Below are 18,195 nucleotides of genomic sequence, written 5' to 3'. Positions count from 1 at the left end.
GATATTATTTTATTTTTAATGATAGAAGGGAGGAAAAGGGGGCAAAAATCATGTCCGATTTAGTTTTTTGGGTGGGGTGGGGGGTTTATTTCATGATAGCTACCAACTTCCAATACATAATATCTCTCAAATGACCCAATGCACCATCACTGAAGTGGGCATAATCATTTTCCAAAATGTTTATTTTTAGGCCATTTATCCCCTCCCCCTGTGTCTGTGTGAAACCTGTGCTTGTCAGTGTCTGTGTGGTATACCTAATAGTGTGTGTGCAGTATGTGCACTCTTCTGTACAGGACAGTGTGCATGTCTGTTCACAGTATACAGTATTTCTTGCATAGTGCGTGCGTGTGTGTGCGCCCGCACGCGCGGGGGGTTGAGGGGCCAAGACCATGTCAGGCCCAGGGGGCCAAAATTTCTTAATCCGCCCCTGTGTGTGTGTGTTCCTGTCTAGCCCTCAGAGTGAGGACCATTTTCCATTTTCACCATCAATTTGAGGACCAGTGAGGGCCAAGGTGTCAGTTGGGTTTGGGTTAGGGTGGGGTATGCATTGATAATGGTTAAGTTTAGGGTTAGTTTTAGGGTTACTGCATAGAAAGTAGGGATGGAACGGTTTATGAAAACCGTCAGAATCGTTCGGTTCGACTGTCTCGGTTCGATTCACGTTTGTTGCCTTCGGTTCATGTGCTGCTCCTTTTTCTCATAGGCGAAGCGTTTACACTCCAGAGCAGAAGGTGGCGGTACTGCGACCAAAGCCAACCACCAGTAGTAAACAAGAAGAAGAAGCGAAGCAGCGTAGCCGGGTGTAGCAGAAAAAAATCAGTTGTTGTGGAGAATTGTGTGGGTATGGCGAGTGGGAAAGAAGAGGGTTTGAAAGACACGCCAGCAGCACTCTTAGGTCTGCTGTATGGGACCACTTTGCACTTAGAGTGACCTACGATGACGGCGGAAAGAAAGTTGTGGATAAAAGTGCAACAGTGTGCAAGCATTGTGCAACACCTGTTATACTATACAAGACATAATAGATTTTCCTAACAATCAACATATACGGAACCAAACTGAAAACCGTGACCACGAAACCGTGAACCGAACCGAACCATGGATTTTGTGAACCATTCCACCCCTAATAGAAAGGGTTGAAAACGACTAAAAATCAATGGAAGCCAATGGGTGTCAACAAATTTGTGTGTGTGTGTGGTGGGTGGGGGATAGACATCCACATGCTGTGAGATGGACAATTAGGACTCAATTAACTCTCCTGTGCTCTAACATGGCTCAAATATCATATTTTCTCCACACGCACACATTCACAGACATGTTACCACCCCCCCAGTCCATTACATTAGATGGGGCCTCTGTACCCACCACTGCTACATGGTGCAGATATTAAAGATAACAGCAGATGGCGCTCGTTCATTCCCAATACAGCCCTCGGGAGGGTTTAAAGGGTTTTGAAGTTTTCCTGCTTTAAAGGGGAACACCATTTTTTTGTTTACATTTTGCCCTTAATGTTACATTATTACATCATGTTCTACTCACCCATATGAGTTTTGTGTCATTTGGAGCTGTTCTGAAGATATTCCGTTATACACGTGCCGCTTTGTTTTTGAAAGATATAAATATAAAAAATATATCCGCGGATGTCTGGGGGACCGTGATTCGCCTACATGTTATGAATGCTGGCGTACCATAAATGATAAATTATGAACAATTCAGTTTGTACCTTCAAGTTGTTTTCTCATAGGAAGACGTTACTTGGATATAACCTAACAGAATATCTTCAGAACGGCTCCATATGACACAAAACTTATATGGGTGAGTAGAACATCATGTAATAACATAAAATCAAGGGCCAAATGTAAAAAAAAAACTAAATTCCCCTTTAACACAGCCGATTCCCATCGATAGCTGATTAAAAGGAACTTGTTGAACTAATGAAAATGAAACCCAGAAACATTGAAAACCTGCAGCACAGCAGACCTCAAGGACCAAGGGGGTCTACAGAATGCCACGGGGGAGTTAGTGGAGTCCAGCAGGTCAAGTTCTGAGAAAGTAGATGATGTCAGATATACAGATGGAGGTGTTTCAGGACCAAGGAGAATGGTGGGGGGGCGGACAAAGGAGGAAGTTGGAGACACCTTGGAAAGAGCTAGGAGGCAAAAAAAAACTGTTCTTTACAAAAGATTTGTGGGAGATGAAAGGAAGTGAGCCAACGTACTGATATGGAATTAACTGTCCCAAGCAGAAAACCCTTGGAGGGAGCAAAGAAACAAAGTGGGTAAGGTTCAACAAGCAAAGCTTGTTGAATCTGGGATATAGTTGTCACTAAGATTAACACTCAGGTGACAAAATACCAGCTGCAGACTCCTCTAGTAGTCCTCTTAATGGAGCTTGATGGAAACCCAGTAGTGAAGGACACCCGCAAGAACGCCCAGCCAACAATGTCCCCATGGCACCATCTGAAGGTGAAGTGAAAAACTGCAAACCCCCCAGACACCCACAGTTATCTTTCTTCTTCATATTTCATTTAGCAGGGAAATGACAAATAAAAAAGATTTCTCTGTCATGATTTTATCAAGAGCAGGGACCCACATGCAGATAAACCAGTCCAGAGAGACAAGGGAAAAAGTTTAACAGGTTTATTGAGAAGTTTTGTGGAGATTCCGGTGTTGCTCTGAACACTGCTCAACCGGAACTGAAAGGTGAGGGGAAGACACTGTGGTTAGTTCAGGTTCAGTGGGAGAATTGATTCTTGAACTTGAAAAGGAGAAAAGGTTGGCAGACTCACGTTTCCAGAGATTAGGTTGACCCTTAGACTCCAGTAGGTGAGGAATGTGTTCCGGTGTTTGTCTAGTACGGTGGAGGACGGACAGGTTTACCCAGAATGCGGTTGCTTGTAGATAAACAGAGAAAGGCGGACTGCCACTCGGATTTCCTGCGTTACTTGACGGACTGTTGTGCAGATGAATCCCTTGCTCAGTGAGAAGCTCAAACGTTTCCTTGGGGAAAAGTGGATCCAAACCTCCGGTTTGTTTCCTCAGCTCAGTTTGAAGCTCAGTTGATCCTTCCAGGGAGAGAAGGTCCGAAAAATTTGCAGGATGTTCCCCTGCCGAGAGGCAAAGACAAAAAAACAATGCTAAGACTCAGATTGACAAAAACTCAGTTTTACTCAGCAAAACTCAGCTTGGCTAGGGTACCCCAAACTGGCAAACACTCTGGCGTCGAGGTAGTGGCAGTCAGCAGCTTAAGAACATTCTGTTGACGAGGTAACCCCTTGCAGGTGTGTGAAGAGGAGAATCAGAACCAGACGCCGCCTGGTGGAGGAAGGAAGACAAAAACACAAAAATACAGACTGGAGTCATAACAGACATAAATGAAAAAAATGACATGAGAATAAAAAAAAATGGGCGTGGGGACTAACAAGATGGAGGTAGATGACTTCACTTTTTTCGGACTATTTGCAATCCAGTGAATAAATAGAGATCAATTAGGTTATATAGGAGGTAAATGTTTTCACTAGTTTATGTGAGAGATTTTCACTGGTGATTGTGCAAGGTCTTCAGTATAGTACTGTATGTATAAGACTTTAATTTCATATGTGTCTACGGGTGTTAATTCTTATTTATGCCCCTGGTGGCATCCCATAAATTAGAGCTACAATTTTGAAGTAAGTTGTTGTATTTAGTTTTCACCTGCTGCACAGTGCATATTTGTGGTGTTACTCGGAGAGTAAAATGTGGGGGAGGAAAGGGTTCATTTTTTGGATTGTGATATTTCCATATTCTTTTAGTCTAAGCAAGAATCTTGCTGACTAAAATCTGACTAAATTCTAAATAAAAGAAGTTAATTTCACTGAAGCTCTTTGCATTACATTGTCAAAAAGACTGAGGCCAACAATAATTTAACTATCCAATTTGAATACACGGTGAAGCAGTGGGTAGCGCTGTTGCCTTGCAGCAAGACAGCCCGGGTGTTTCTGCATGGAGCTTGCATGTTCTCCCCGTGCATGTGTGGGTTCTTTCCAGGTACTCCGGCTTCCTCCCTGTTAGAATAATTGTATATAAATGTATCTGTGTAGTGTTATAATGCACAAAGCTGTGTGCAATGTGCATGTGTTCATAGCCATCTTTTCTGAAGTATACTGTGATTTGTAGATTTGCTTTTGGGGAGGTTGTGGTTGATTTACAAGCAGCACTCAAGCTGCTGAACTTTGGTGAACAGCTTCAACAGCTTAATCTTTGACTGAACCCTGATATAGGATATAAGATGTTTACTGAGACTGCAAGTCTGAATTCCTCATGTTGTTTCTCATCTCTAGCTGTTGTAACCAGGGACCACTGATTCCAATAAATAGCGAGAAGAACGCTGGGACCGCAGAGTGGGTTGGAGATTTGTAAACTCCGCAGTCTCTTCCTACTCTCCTCGCGAGTAAAACTAAATTAATTGTCTCTGTGCCTTCTTTCTTTCCCTGTATGTATGTATGATGTTTTAGGTGCTTAGACCTGACACTCCCACAGTCCAAAAATATGACTGTTAGGTTAATTGGCTACTGTAAATTGTCCATAGGTGTGAGTGTGTGTGTGTACATGGTTGTATGTCCCTGTGTTGCCCTGTGACAGACTGGCGACCTGTCCTGGGGCATGCCCTGCCTCTTGCCCGTATACTGCTGGAGATAGGCACCAGCCCCACCGCAACCCTGACAAGGACTAAGCGGGAGAAAATGGATTGATGGATTTGGATATGTTTTTAAATAATGTGTATGATGGAAAAAGTGACAGTTTATGAAGGCTACCGGAAGTTTAACTGAATATTCCCGATCACTTACCCTCAGGCAATCGAGGACTTATCCATCTGTAAGGCAGCCAAGTAGCATTCAACCCCAGCACCTCATAATCCAATCAGCATCCAGAGTCCAGTTTGAAACACCCTCAAATACGCAACAAACACCTGAGCCTGATCACATGTCAGACTTTGATTCTGATTACCCTGATTCAGCCAACTTTCAGTCAGATCTTGCGATGTGCTTCCTGTAGTATACAGGGGGTAACGAGGGGAGATCGGCCACTCACAACCAACTCCCGATCAGGAATCGTGAGGTCGGGAGAAAATCAAACATGTTTGAAATTCAGCCAGCCGTCATGGCAAATCATCCAGTGTGCAAGTGCAAACAATGTTTCTTCTTCTTCTTCCTCATGGCGGAGGTCAGGTGAAATGTTTCTGTAAAATTGACAGACCTTAGCAGCCATGTTTGCTCAGCTATGTTTTTGTACAAATATGTTGTCCCCTTTTCTTTTTAGGGCTTTCAGCTCACAAAATTTTAGAAATTGCATTTTTGCAAAAGTTAGCGTGTTTCCCTCTAGTGACATTCATATTCCCCTTCTACTTGTTTGGCTTCCGCATAGACTAGTCCCAGTAGCGCCATCTCACAGCAGAGCTGATTCCGACGTGGGTTTTTGACAGTGATGGGCCTAACGGCGTTGAAAGTAACGGCGTTACTAACGCCGTTACCTTGTTTTAGTAACGAGTAATCTAACTAATTACTTTGACTGTAACTATAACGCAGTTACCATTGCAGACACCCCATTACTGCACGTTACTCAGGTCGCACAATGAACCTTTTTTCATGATAGGACTCGTGCGCAGCTGCGTGACTCTGACACCCAACCCACGTAAAAAAAATCTGCACATAGACTGAATGGTTAGTGCAACGTTAGTGCAGATTTGTGCAGAAAAAAATATTGTTTGTGCTACTTTTGTTTAAGAGATATTAAAGATTATTTTTTAGGTCATCCAGAGGTGCGCGCCTTGTCATGAGAGAGGGGTGGGTGAGATTGGCTGATGTATAGTGAGATTCCGTCTGTCAGTTGGGTAGGTGGGTGTTTCCGCTGGCGGGTGTTAACGTACAGCACACACAGAGAGATGGAGAGTGAGGATGACTCCAGCAGCAAAACAGCGTTTTCCTGATGGAAATACAGGTGTTACGTCGAGCTGCGTTTCCCCATCAGATACAGTTTCCCCTGCATCTCCGCACAGCGCAGGCAGCACGAGTCACCGCGCAAGCGACAGGAAACGCGCATGCTCGCTAAAGGCGCGCAACAGTCGCCCTGTGCTCGCGCCACAGGAGAACTAAGGAGAGCGGGAACGATCAAATGATTAACCTGACAACAGCCAGAAATGATAGCCTATATGGAGAAAGGGAGAAATATGGATGGATGGATGGATGGATGGATGGATGGATGGATGGATGGATGGATGGATGGATGGATGGATGGATGGATGGATGGATGGATGGATGGATGGATGGATGGATGGATGGATGGATGGATGGATACTCTGCCTTCTCAACCTACTGTATTTTTTATTTTAAACATTATTTGATGGCCTTTGTGGCAGGGATGGAGATCCATATTTTATGTCACACGCAGAGTATAGATCTAGATAGATAGATGGATAGATAGATGTTGCAGTATCTATAACAACCCAAACACACAGGATTTCAGAATTAGACATCCCCAGTCATTAATTTCATATACTCACCAGATCTGAATGCCCTGTTAAAAAACTTCACATCGCGTTCCCCCCTGATGTCATTTACATTGAGTTGCAATAAATGCAAAACTCTCTGCAGGTTCTTGTCTTTGTCGTCCACTCTATTCAGCTGGCTTTGAAACACACAGCGAGAAGGTGGGGGCTGGGTGGTGAGGGTTACGGGGGCGAGAAACGCAAAAGTAACGCAATAGTTACTTTTACTAGTAACTAGTTACTTTTATTGTGGAGTAAATCAGTTAGTAACTCTGTTACTTTTTGGGAGAAGTAACTAGTAACTATAACTAATTACTTTTTCAAAGTAACGTGCCCAACACTGGTTTTTGATGTACATTGTGAGCAGGTAGATCCCATAAGAGCGTCGGGTCACAGTGTGAGAACATGCATCTTTAACTGTGAACTTTTAAGCCCTGCGGTTTCGTCGTACAGTGTGAACTGTAGCTACATACAACGATCGAAAAAATCGTACAGAGTATGCCCGGCTTAAATCACTTGAACAGGAAAAAGAGAAAAAGAAAAAAGTAACATCAGCAAGGCATGATTTTTTTTTTCACTCTAGTTATCAACACCAATGCAGGAGTTTCCTTTGGACTTTAGTCGGCTTCTGTTTTTGCTTTTTCTTTTAACGATATAGATTGTAGGCTGTTACGAGTGCAAACATACATTTTTACTTAGAATAATGCTGCTATTTGCTTCACTAGTTTCCCAAACTGAATTAGTATATGTTTTTAAATATATATCAAAATTAACCTAATTGAAATAGTGATACAAAAAATATATATCTAAAATGCATCATATTAGCATGTTCAAAGGGAGAAAACTGTGGGTAACATTTGTCATTTCAAAGACAAGTACCTGGCAAAAATATCCATAGTCCTTGAACTTTGATATTTTGTCACCCTACAATCCTAACCTAAATATATATTGAATCTTGTCATGATCTGGCCTGTTTGCTCTCCCTTAATTAGTCATTCCTTTCACCTGTAGTTTTTCCCTCCCTGCCTCAATTATAATTTATTCCTCTCACCTGTTTCCTTGGTTTATACAGGTGCTGGTCATAAAATTAGAATATCATGAAAAAGTAGATTGATTTCAGTAATTCCATTTAAAAAGTGAAACTTGTATATTATATTCATACATTACATACAAACTCATATATTTCAGATGTTTATTTTGTTTAATTTTGATGATTACAAATGACAACAAATGAAAATCTCAAATTCATCATATCAGAAAATTAGAATATTACTGAAGACCAATAAAAGCAAAGGATTTATAGAAATGTTGGCCAACTGAAAAGTATGTACAGCACTCAGTATTTAGTTGGGCCTCCTTTGGCCTGTATTACTGCAGCAATGCGGCGTGGCATGGAGTCGATCAGTCTGTGGCACTGCTCAGGTGTTATGATAGCCCAGGTTGCTCTAATAGTGGCTTTTAGCTCTTCTGAATTGTTGGGTCTGGTGTATTGTATCTTCTTCTTCACAATACCCCATAGATTTTCTATGGGGTTAAGGTCAGGAGAGTTTGCTGGCCAATTAAGAACAGGGATACCATGGTCCTTCAACCAGGTACTGGTAGCTTTGGCACTGTGTGCAGGTGCCAAGTCCTGTTGGAAAATGAAATCTGCATCTCCAAAAAGTTGGTCAGCTGCAGGAAGCATGAAGTGCTCTAAAACTTCCTGGTATGTGGCTGCGTTGACCCTGGACCTCAGAAAACACAATGGACCAACACCAGCAGATGACATGGCACCCCAAACCATCACTGACTGTGGAAACTTTACACTGGACTTCAAGCAACGTGGATGAAGTGCCTCTCTTCTTTTCCTCCAGACTCTGGGACCTTGATTTCCAAAGGAAATGCAAAATTTACTTTCATCAGAGAACATGACTTTGGACCACTCACCAGCAGTCCAGTCCTGTTTCTCTTTAGCCCAGGCAAGACGCTTCTGACGCTGTCTGTGGTTCAAGAGTGGCTTGACACAAGGAATGCGACAGCAGAAACCCATGTCTTTCATACGTCTGTGTGTGGTGGTTCTTGAAGCACTCACTCCAGCTGCAGTCCACTCTTTGTGAATCTCCCCCACATTTTTGAATGGGTTTTGTTTCACAATCCTCTCCAGGGTGCGGTTATCTCTCTTGCTTGTACACTTTTTTCGACCACATCTTTTCCTTCCCTTCGCCTCTCTATTAATGTGCTTGGACACTGAGCTCTGTGAACAGCCAGCCTCTTTAGCGATGACCTTTTGTGTCTTGCCCTCCTTGTGCAAGGTGTCGATGGTCGTCTTTTGGACAACTGTCAAGTCAGCAGTCTTCCCCATGATTGTGTAGCCTATAGAACTAGACTGAAAGACCATTTAAAGGCTTTTGCAGGTGGTTTGAGTTAATTAGCTGATTAGAGTGTGGCACCAGGGGCCATCAATTTTGAACCTTTTCACAATATTCTAATTTTCTGATATGATGAATTTGAGATTTTCATTTGTTGTCATTTGTAATCATCAAAATTAAACAAAATAAACATCTGAAATATATGAGTTTGTATGTAATGTATGAATATAATATACAAGTTTCACTTTTTAAATGGAATTACTGAAATCAATCTACTTTTTCATGATATTCTAATTTTATGACCAGCACCTGTATTCAGTTCAGCCTGAGCAGTGCCAGATCATTACTTGTCTTTCTGTTAGCCTGTCTGTTAGTTTTGTTCCTTGGTTCATGTCCTGGATCCTAGCAGCCATTGGAAAGAGGGTTTTTGTGTTTGTCTCGTGTCCTGATCGTTCACTGTTCCTCCCCAGCGGAGTCCTCTGGGTTTTTGGCTCATTATGGGGGGAGGTTCAGTTTTTATCCAGTAAGCCTGGCTCCAGGGAGGAGACCAGTTTAAAGTCCTGCTTCAAGTTCCGGTTCCTACGTCCTGTCTCGGCTACCCTCTTCCACTGAGCCTGCCTGTCTGCACTTGATCTTGTCTGCTCCTGTGCGTGACCACCTGGTCATGCTTCTGTTCCCAGTCAGACTCTGAACCCTCCTGGGAGTCTGTGGATGCCTGGAAGTCTGGATCCTGCCACCTGTTTCTGTTCCTGCCTGATCTGGATCCTGCCTGTTCTGTCTGTTCCTGCCTGTTCTGTCTGTTCCCGTCTGTTCTGGATCCCTGACCTCTGGGACTGCAGCTCTTGGGGACATTCTAGGACTGGACTGTTAAACCAGAATGTCTGAGATTGGGCCCCCTCTGAAATAGAAATTATGCTGATAGAACAGCAACAGGACTCAGTGATCATGAGGAGGTGATGCTCTCATTAATATTTTTGGAGAAGGACCCAAAATGCAGAAGGTTACAATCATTGCATATTAAACAACTTTGCAACTTTGGCATTACATTATGTAAAAAAACTTCAAGTGGTAAGGAGTACTTTTTCAGGATATAGTATAAATCTGACCTTTGTATCATTACAGCTTACTTTGTAAAACATGTCCATGAAGAAAAGAAATGAACTTTAACCTGCCACTAAAGAATACAACCTGTTTCCAAGTTTTTATGACATGTTAAAAGGCAGAGTTTACGGTAAATAGTATTTTTCAGTCTGTTGGAGAAATCTAGGTATTTTATTTAATTTAATTCATTTATGCTTGTCTTGCCTGAACTGTGCTTATAGATGGTTTATTTCTAAATCTGTGCTGATACAGTAAGCAGGTGTGACTGCTCTCCCTAAGTATAAATCACTCATTACCTCAGCTGCGGGTAATATTTTTTTCTCAGGTTGTAACAGTAAAATTGGCCATGTCTGTTTTTTCCCCCCCAGTAGTAAGTCAATCTGCTGCCTGTTTTGCCACCTCCAACCAGACAAACAGATCAAGGATTTCTTAACATAGGTAAAACTCTTTACCTATTATTTAAAGGGAAATTAAAATCTTGTTTTGACTTCTAGTCACAGTTTTTCATCTTTTGAAGACTAATATATTAATTAAAGCACAAGAAAAAACTGGATTATTAATTTTCTTCTTTTTTCTGCAACCCTGCAGGTATTGATACTTCAGAGCTCTGACACTATGCCTGAAGTAGAGTCAGTTGAGGTTGAAAAACCTGAAGAAAAGCAATATAAGGAAAGATGTTCTCAGCTTTTGGATGAAGTTAATTCAATTAGGGGAGGATTTGATATCATGATTCTTCTCAAGAGGAATATTCTTATCATTCTCACAATGGCTGCTGTTGGCGTAGATAAGAAGTCTCCCGATTTTCTGGGGTTCCATGAATTCTGATTTTATTTATTTTTTTGTTTAATCCCACTGATTTATGTCTGTATTGTTAGGAATTGGACTTGGTTTTGCTTTGCGACACATTAACATGTCTGAGCGAGACATAAAATATTTAACTTTTCCTGGAGAGCTGCTGCTGAGAGTTTCGCAGATGATGGTGCTCCCACTTATCGTTTCAAGTGTCATTGCAGGTCAGACTGACTTTATGTCATTAAAGGACCTATTTTAATATGTTATGGAAACAAGGGCTAAGTAGACTCAGTCAAAAGCTTGGGAAGTGTGAAAATGCTCACAAGGTTTAATTCTGAGAATCTAACGGCAAGTTTAGCATAGTGAGTGACATCTTTTGTGAAGTGACATAAAGCATAACAATCGTTTTGATTTTCAACATTATTTTCACACTATTCATTTTTTTTTTCATGTCAACAATGCAACCTGCAAAGGTTGCATGTGATACATGCGCACAGATATTATATAGTTGTAGGACAAAGGGGACAAAGGGAAAAGGACAAAGGTATGAAGGAAAAAAATGCGTTCTTCCTTTGCTTTGGCACAACAGAACAAAATGTAAAGATCTGGCTCTCCTAAGGTATTGTTTAGAAAAAGATTAAGAGTCTTGTTATAACATTGCCTTAAGCCATGTTGAGACAGCTAAGCTGCAAATATGTTTTACTCCAGCAGAAACAATCATGTTTGTCAGAGTTAATGAGGTGTCAAATAGAGCTAAATGCAGGACGATCCCGTAGAAAAAACATGTTAGAGGCTTAACAAAAATTTTGTCTGGCGTGAAGGATCACTGTCTGGCAGAACAATGGCCATAAACATACATACATACTTACAATAGTATTTTAGATTATAATCATGTGTTTTAAACGCCTAATAAAAACTAAAACAAGCTAAAGGACTATATGTCGAGAAATTTGAAAATTGAAAAATTTAGAAAAAGTTAATCTGTAAAAATCTAGTTTCCAGATGTGCCAAGCTTGTGGCGTTTTCACAGAAGGGAGTTGTTTTCAGGTCGGTTACGTTATGTGATGTTGGTCACATGACATTCAGGTAAAATACATTTTTGGTCATAATGTCACAAAATGCAGACATGCTTCAGGGTTTAAATACTTTAGTAGGGTAGTATGGCAGGGGATTATACATATTATGTTATTATACAGATTAGTATAAATCAAATATTCCTTATTAATAAAAACACAAGGTTTAGACATGAAAAGAGAATCATACAAAAACTCAGGATCTGGATGACATGTCATAATTTACTAACCTGATTGAGATGCTATGATTAAAATCAGGTCACTTAAATTCTTAATAGTAGACTCAAGTTTTTTTTAGTTTTTTTTTTAAGCTTTTTGTTTTCTTATTAATAAATGGGCTCACTTGAAAAAGTTTGTGTAACTTTGTCTGAAATTTAAATGTGATGACTTAGAACATCCAAGTAGAAGAAGGAAGAAAGGAATATAAAACATTCTTGCCCATAGTTCATGACCACTGTTTTACATTTTAGGCTTGTCAAATGTTGATGTAAAGGACTGTGGGAAAATTGGGCTTCGCACCCTCATCTATTACTTGGCAACAACCGTTGTTGCTGCCTTCACTGGCATTTCCCTGGCTGTTCTCATCCAACCGGGCAAATCATCTAAGCATGATTCTGAGTCCTCTGCTTCTAAAGCAGAGGCTGTACAGAGCGTGGATGCTTTCCTGGATCTGATCAGGTCTGCATAAGGCACTTCATAACCATTTATGTCAATTCATATTTTAGAAAAAAAATCATTCCCTGCATTTTCTATTTTACAGAAACCTGTTCCCGTCAAATCTGGTGGAAGCTTGTTTCAGAAAAGTAAAATCAGTTAAGCTGAGACTTTATAATTTCTTTCACACATGAGTTATTGCTAAGTGCTAATATTTTGCTTCTGAACTCTTTACTTAGTACTTAACAGTTAATCCAAGTAGTAATTCTACAGGAAATCCAGTAGGAGCAACGGATATGTCTACAAACCGTGAGTCCCTATGTTACAAATGTCACAGTCTTGGTTTTCCATTTGTTGTCCTCTGCTGCCCTCTTGTGTCCTCTTTCCCTAGCTCTGTTTTCTGCTCTGTCCTCACCTGTTTTCAATCCTCTCGTTAGCCCTCTCTTTGTCTCTGTCCCCTTTAAAAGCCTTCCCTCTTCAGTTCCTGTTTGCTGGATCCTCGTCTAACGTCTGTCTGCTTACCTCGTCTCTCCCTGGCTCCTAGAGTTTGGTTTCCCCTGATGTCTCCTTGGTTCTGGTTCGTTGTTATTTTTGTTGGATCTTTGATTCCTGCGTCCGTACCTGTAAACCTCATTAAACCCACCTAAATTCACCTCTGCCTACTTGCCTCTGCTTTTGGGTCCTCAATCCAACACCAAATCCTGACAAAAAAATCTGGGATTATTCCCATTTCTATCTCGCCATACATTCCTTATACTGTTGTTGTATGTATTATTGATTCATGATTAATATTTTACTTGTTATCTACTGTTTAGCACCAATGGCAGGATCCTCAGACGGTATCAATGTTTTGGGTCTGTGGATGTTTTCCATCGCCTTTGGCCTCATCTTAAGCAGTATGGGGACAGAGGAAAACTGCTGCGGGATTTCTTTATCTGCACAAATCAAGCCATTATGCTTCTTGTTAATATAGCCATCTGGTAAGAATGGGAGACTATTGATAAACCAATATATATAACTCCAAGCAATCACTTTTTATGTAGCTTAAACTGGGATTGATAGCTCAATTTCCTATGTAGCTGTTTTGTTTTAGATGATCTGATGGAAACACACTTAACCTTGCCTTTAAACGTTTCTGTGGCTCCATCTAAAGTTTGGAAAATTAATTGCATCTTCATTTGTGTAACACCTCCCTTTATAACGGGGCAAGTTGTTAAAATGACAAACACAGCGGAGTTAGGTCATGGTGTAGCCATTTACACTGTCACTGTGATCACTGGGCTGATCATCCACGGCTGCTTCACTCTGCCGCTGATCTATTTTATAGTCACAAGGAAGAATCCCTTGAGGTTTTATGGAGGGATCCTTCAGGCTCTCAGCACTGCCTTTGGGACTTCATCTAGGTTAATAATTAACACTGTAATCAATGGAAATTAAATTACCTTTAACAAAGCAAAATACTACATTTAATGTGCTTTTCAACAGCTCTGCAACTTTGCCTGTTACTCTCCATTGTATGGAGGAAAATCACAACATGGACAAACGAGTGACGCGCTTCATGCTCCCTATGGGTGCCACGATGAACATGGATGGTGCTGCTCTCTATGAAGAAGTGGCAGCCTTATTTATAGCGAAGGTCAATGACATGGACTTCAACTTTGGACAAATTATTGTTCTCAGGTAATTTAAATAGAATTTGTTTTTGTAGGATCCACCCCTCCTGAACCTTCTGATGTTTTGTCTGCAAACAACCATAAAAGTCTGATGTTTATTATTACTTTCAGGGGCGGATTAAGAAATTTTGGCCCCCTGGGCCTGACATGGTCTTGACCCCTCAACCCCCCGCGCGTGCGGGCGCACACACACGCACGCACTATGCAAGAAATACTGTATACTGTGAACAGACATGCACACTGTCCTGTACAGAAGAGTGCACATACTGCACACACACTATTAGGTATACCACACAGACACTGACAAGCACAGGTTTCACACAGACACAGGGGGAGGGGATAAATGGCCTAAAAATAAACATTTTGGAAAATGATTATGCCCACTTCAGTGATGGTGCATTGGGTCATTTGAGAGATATTATGTATTGGAAGTTGGTAGCTATCATGAAATAAACCCCCCACCCCACCCAAAAAACTAAATCGGACATGATTTTTGCCCCCTTTTCCTCCCTTCTATCATTAAAAATAAAATAATATCTTAGGAAAACACTTTGGCATAACGGCAGCTGTGCAGCAAATTGAGGCTCAAAGTCTGTATCTATTTGTGGTTAAGCTTGAGGAGAAGGAGAAAGGTAAAATGATAACATGCATCGGAGAGCACCACAAAGAAAGGTGTAGGCCAGTTCATGGTACAAGGGCTGCATGCAGGTCAAGATAGCCCATTTCCAAGAATGCTATAGTGGCTGGACAGGCACTGGACATGTCCTGAACTCAGTGTCAGACGTGGCTGCCGAATACTTGGATGAAGTGAAGCAGCTGACAGATCTCATGCTGCCCCATCTGAAGACTGTCCTGGCCAGGCAGAGGATGGATGAGGAGACCTTCCCAATGGACCCTGTCAGTGAACAGGCTAGTAACATTGATGGCACCCCTGTGCACAACATTGGGATGGAGAGACAATGTGGCAAGGTGGACTACAAACTGAAGAAGTTGGGCACACTGAACGCAGTCAATAGGTCAATAATTTTACAGAAGTGCCAGGAGCTTCCGAGGTTTCAAGGCAGCAGCACAAGCAAAAAGGGAGGTTGAACTCAACTGGAGTAAATTCATGAAGGCAAAATTCGAGAGTAGGGCAGATGAGAAACAAGAGATGGCTCAAAGAAAGGAGAGTAAGAGACTAGACATGCTGGACACACTGAAATCTTTTGATGGCCCCTTCACGATAGTGGGGAAGTTGAAAAGTTCCTTGTGGATGAAAGTCTGCACAAGAATGCAAAGCTGCAGAGAATGAAGCTTGAGGTTCAGTTTGCCAGAGAAAGCACCAAGCTTCTGCCTAAAGTCAATCCTATCTTCACAATCCAGAAAATTCCCAGAAATGGCGAAAGTGCAATTCTCCAAGTCATAATGGATACTTAGAATTTTATGGTGGTGGTAAGTATTCATGAAAACAGGTGAAAACAGGTAGCCTAACAATCAGTGAATGGGTGAATTCTGGAAATAACCTAAAAATCTTACACAGTGCACCTTTAAGCAAGGGGTTTCTTTCGTGCTTTCAATTTTGCAAAATCATCCACCACATCATTGAAGTCCAACTCTCTTGTCAGCTCACTCTCAATTGCCATTAGAGATAATGCATTTAATCTTTTCTGAGTCATTCTTGTGCGCAGCTCATTTTTTACTCTTGACAAAAGAGAGAATGAACGTTCTCCCTCACAGTTACTGACCGGTAGAGTGAGAAAAATCTGTAGCGCAATGTATGTATTAGGAAACGTAGGCTGTAGTCCAAAATGTATTACTGTTTTGAGCAGTCCTGAAGGGGTCCTCTCCTCATCAGTGTTGTTGAGCTGTATAAAAGATTTGAACTGTATAAGCTCCTGTCCAAGACTTTCATTGAGGTCAGATGGGTATGATTCAGTGAGAATCTTGGCCTTGTGAAGGACTGAAGCATTGGACTCTGTATCCAAAGAGAAAAGGACACTGAACAAATTGTTCAGATGTTTGTAGGCCTCCAGACGGTGATTAAGGCTTGAACTCAGTTGATCAATAGAGGCAATAAATGTCTCTATTTGAAACAGTTGCCTTCCCTCAAGCACAACATCTGGGGATGCTGATTCATCAGCAAACTTTTTACGTTTCCTCTTCCGTTCAGCCCTGTAAGATGGGGTGCAACCAACATGTTTAAGGCTTTCTGCTAAAAATTATCAAATAGATCTCTTTGGGAGAGAACAAAGGTGCGCAGAGATTCAAGCAATCTAACTGCTGTACCAAGGTCCATGTCTGCTTTTTGAAGTTGCAGACTTGTGGCCTGAAATCTGGACAGAACAGTGTCCCAAAAGCCTGCCATGAAGGTCATCTCAAGTGAATCCAGCTTCCGCACTAGACTGTCAGCTTCAGTTCGTGTGTCTCGTTTCTCTGTGTCATCAGTGGAAATAACCTGTAGTGCTGCTTTTATTTTACTGTAGTTCTGCCACAGTGCTTTGGTAGATTCTGCACGGCAACTCCAACGCGTGTTGGATAAAGCTTTAAGTGTGAGATCTATGTTGGAATTGCCAAATACCCTGTCCCATCGGTGTGTGGATGCAGTTGTGAAGTTGTAAATAGACTGAATCAAGTCAAAACACTTAGAGACTTCATTTCCACATCTGTCAATGCTGTTGACTCCCACCAAATTCAAAGAGTGAGCTGCACATGGAATATAGTGTATTAATGGGTTGCTTTTCTTTAAGTGAGCCTGCAACCCATTATACCTCCCTGACATGTTGCTGGCATTATCATAAGCCTGCCCCCTGCAATTTGACAGCTCTAACCCTAGATTTTCCAACACAGACATGACACAGTTAGCGACACTTTCACCTGTATGGCTAGTAATGGGCTCAAAACCCACAAAGCGTTCAACAACACTGCCCTCTTTGCTAACAAAACGGAATATGAATGTCAATTGGTCCACATGAGATAAATCTGGGGTTGAATCCACAATGATAGAGTAGTATTTGCTTGCTTGCAGTTCATCTGCTATAGCCTGTTTGGTTTTTGCACCCATCAATTCAATGAATTCCTCACAAATGGTGGAGGACAGATATGAGGTATTACCTCGACCCATCTGCCCAAACTTTCTGATGTGATCCTTTAGAAAGGGATCAAATTCAGCCAGGACCTCCAGAATACCAAGGTAGTTCCCATTGAGAGGAGACCCTAACGATTCATTTTTACCCCTAAATGCAAGGCCCCTTTCTGCAAGGAATTTAATGACTGCAACAACTCTTTGTAACACCTGCCTCCAATAGCTGCTCTCTGCCTGAAACTGTTTGAACAGGTCTGCATCAACTGTGGCACGTTTGGCGCGGTTCAAGACTGCTTGCATGCAGGTTATGTGCTCAGCACTTCACTCATGTTCACCAAATCTTTCTGAGTGTTTCCAATCACAATAGCCTGTCACAAAAGAATGCGTTTTTGGGGAAAACAGTTTGCATGCAAAGCAGTAAACATTACCAGTAGAGGGAGAGTACATCAGCCACTCTCTTTGTACTCGTTGTCCATTGGGCAAGTGTGAAGTAAAATGTTCATTGTTTAGGCATCGGGATTTGCCTCCTAGCCCACTGTTCCTCACAGAAGCTGGATAATGGCTGTGACGGTTGTGAAATGATTTTGCACCTCTTTGAATAAGAACTTCCTTCATTGACTCAGCTAGGGTCTCAGCCCATTTAGCGGGATCGCTAGGTAGAGTTGTCACTGTAGATGGTGTTGAAGAAAGATTCAGCTCATTTTCTATGCTGTCCAGAGGTGCAGTGACCTCACATTCATCCGAGCAACTGGCTACTGCTGAATTGGTTGAATCATAAGCATCAGAAGCATTTGGTTCAGTGTCTACACTTGTAGTGGTCTCAGGATCTTGGGAGCTACATGCTAGCTCAGGTGCATTGCTAACCTTAGCTGAATTTGCAGTAGCATTTATAGAATTGCTTTCAGCAGATGGCATTGTACTGAAGAAGCTGGAGATATTTGGAACACTCTCAAGTAAAACTGATTCCTTTTTTT

The 18,195-nt window shown here is 41.6% G+C and overlaps 1 pseudogene; it reads left to right on the top strand.

Moving 5' to 3' along the window:
- The first annotated feature begins 2,381 nt into the window (after positions 1–2,381).
- On the top strand, positions 2,382–14,213 carry LOC119785214 (annotated as a pseudogene).
- Positions 14,214–18,195: the final 3,982 nt, after the last annotated feature.

Source organism: Cyprinodon tularosa, unplaced genomic scaffold (assembly GCF_016077235.1).
Source record: "Cyprinodon tularosa strain WSP-4 unplaced genomic scaffold, ASM1607723v1 ctg243, whole genome shotgun sequence".
Classification (NCBI taxonomy): domain Eukaryota; kingdom Metazoa; phylum Chordata; class Actinopteri; order Cyprinodontiformes; family Cyprinodontidae; genus Cyprinodon; species Cyprinodon tularosa.
Note: the sequence above shows the minus strand (reverse complement) of the source record. Positions and strands in the feature narration are given on the sequence as shown.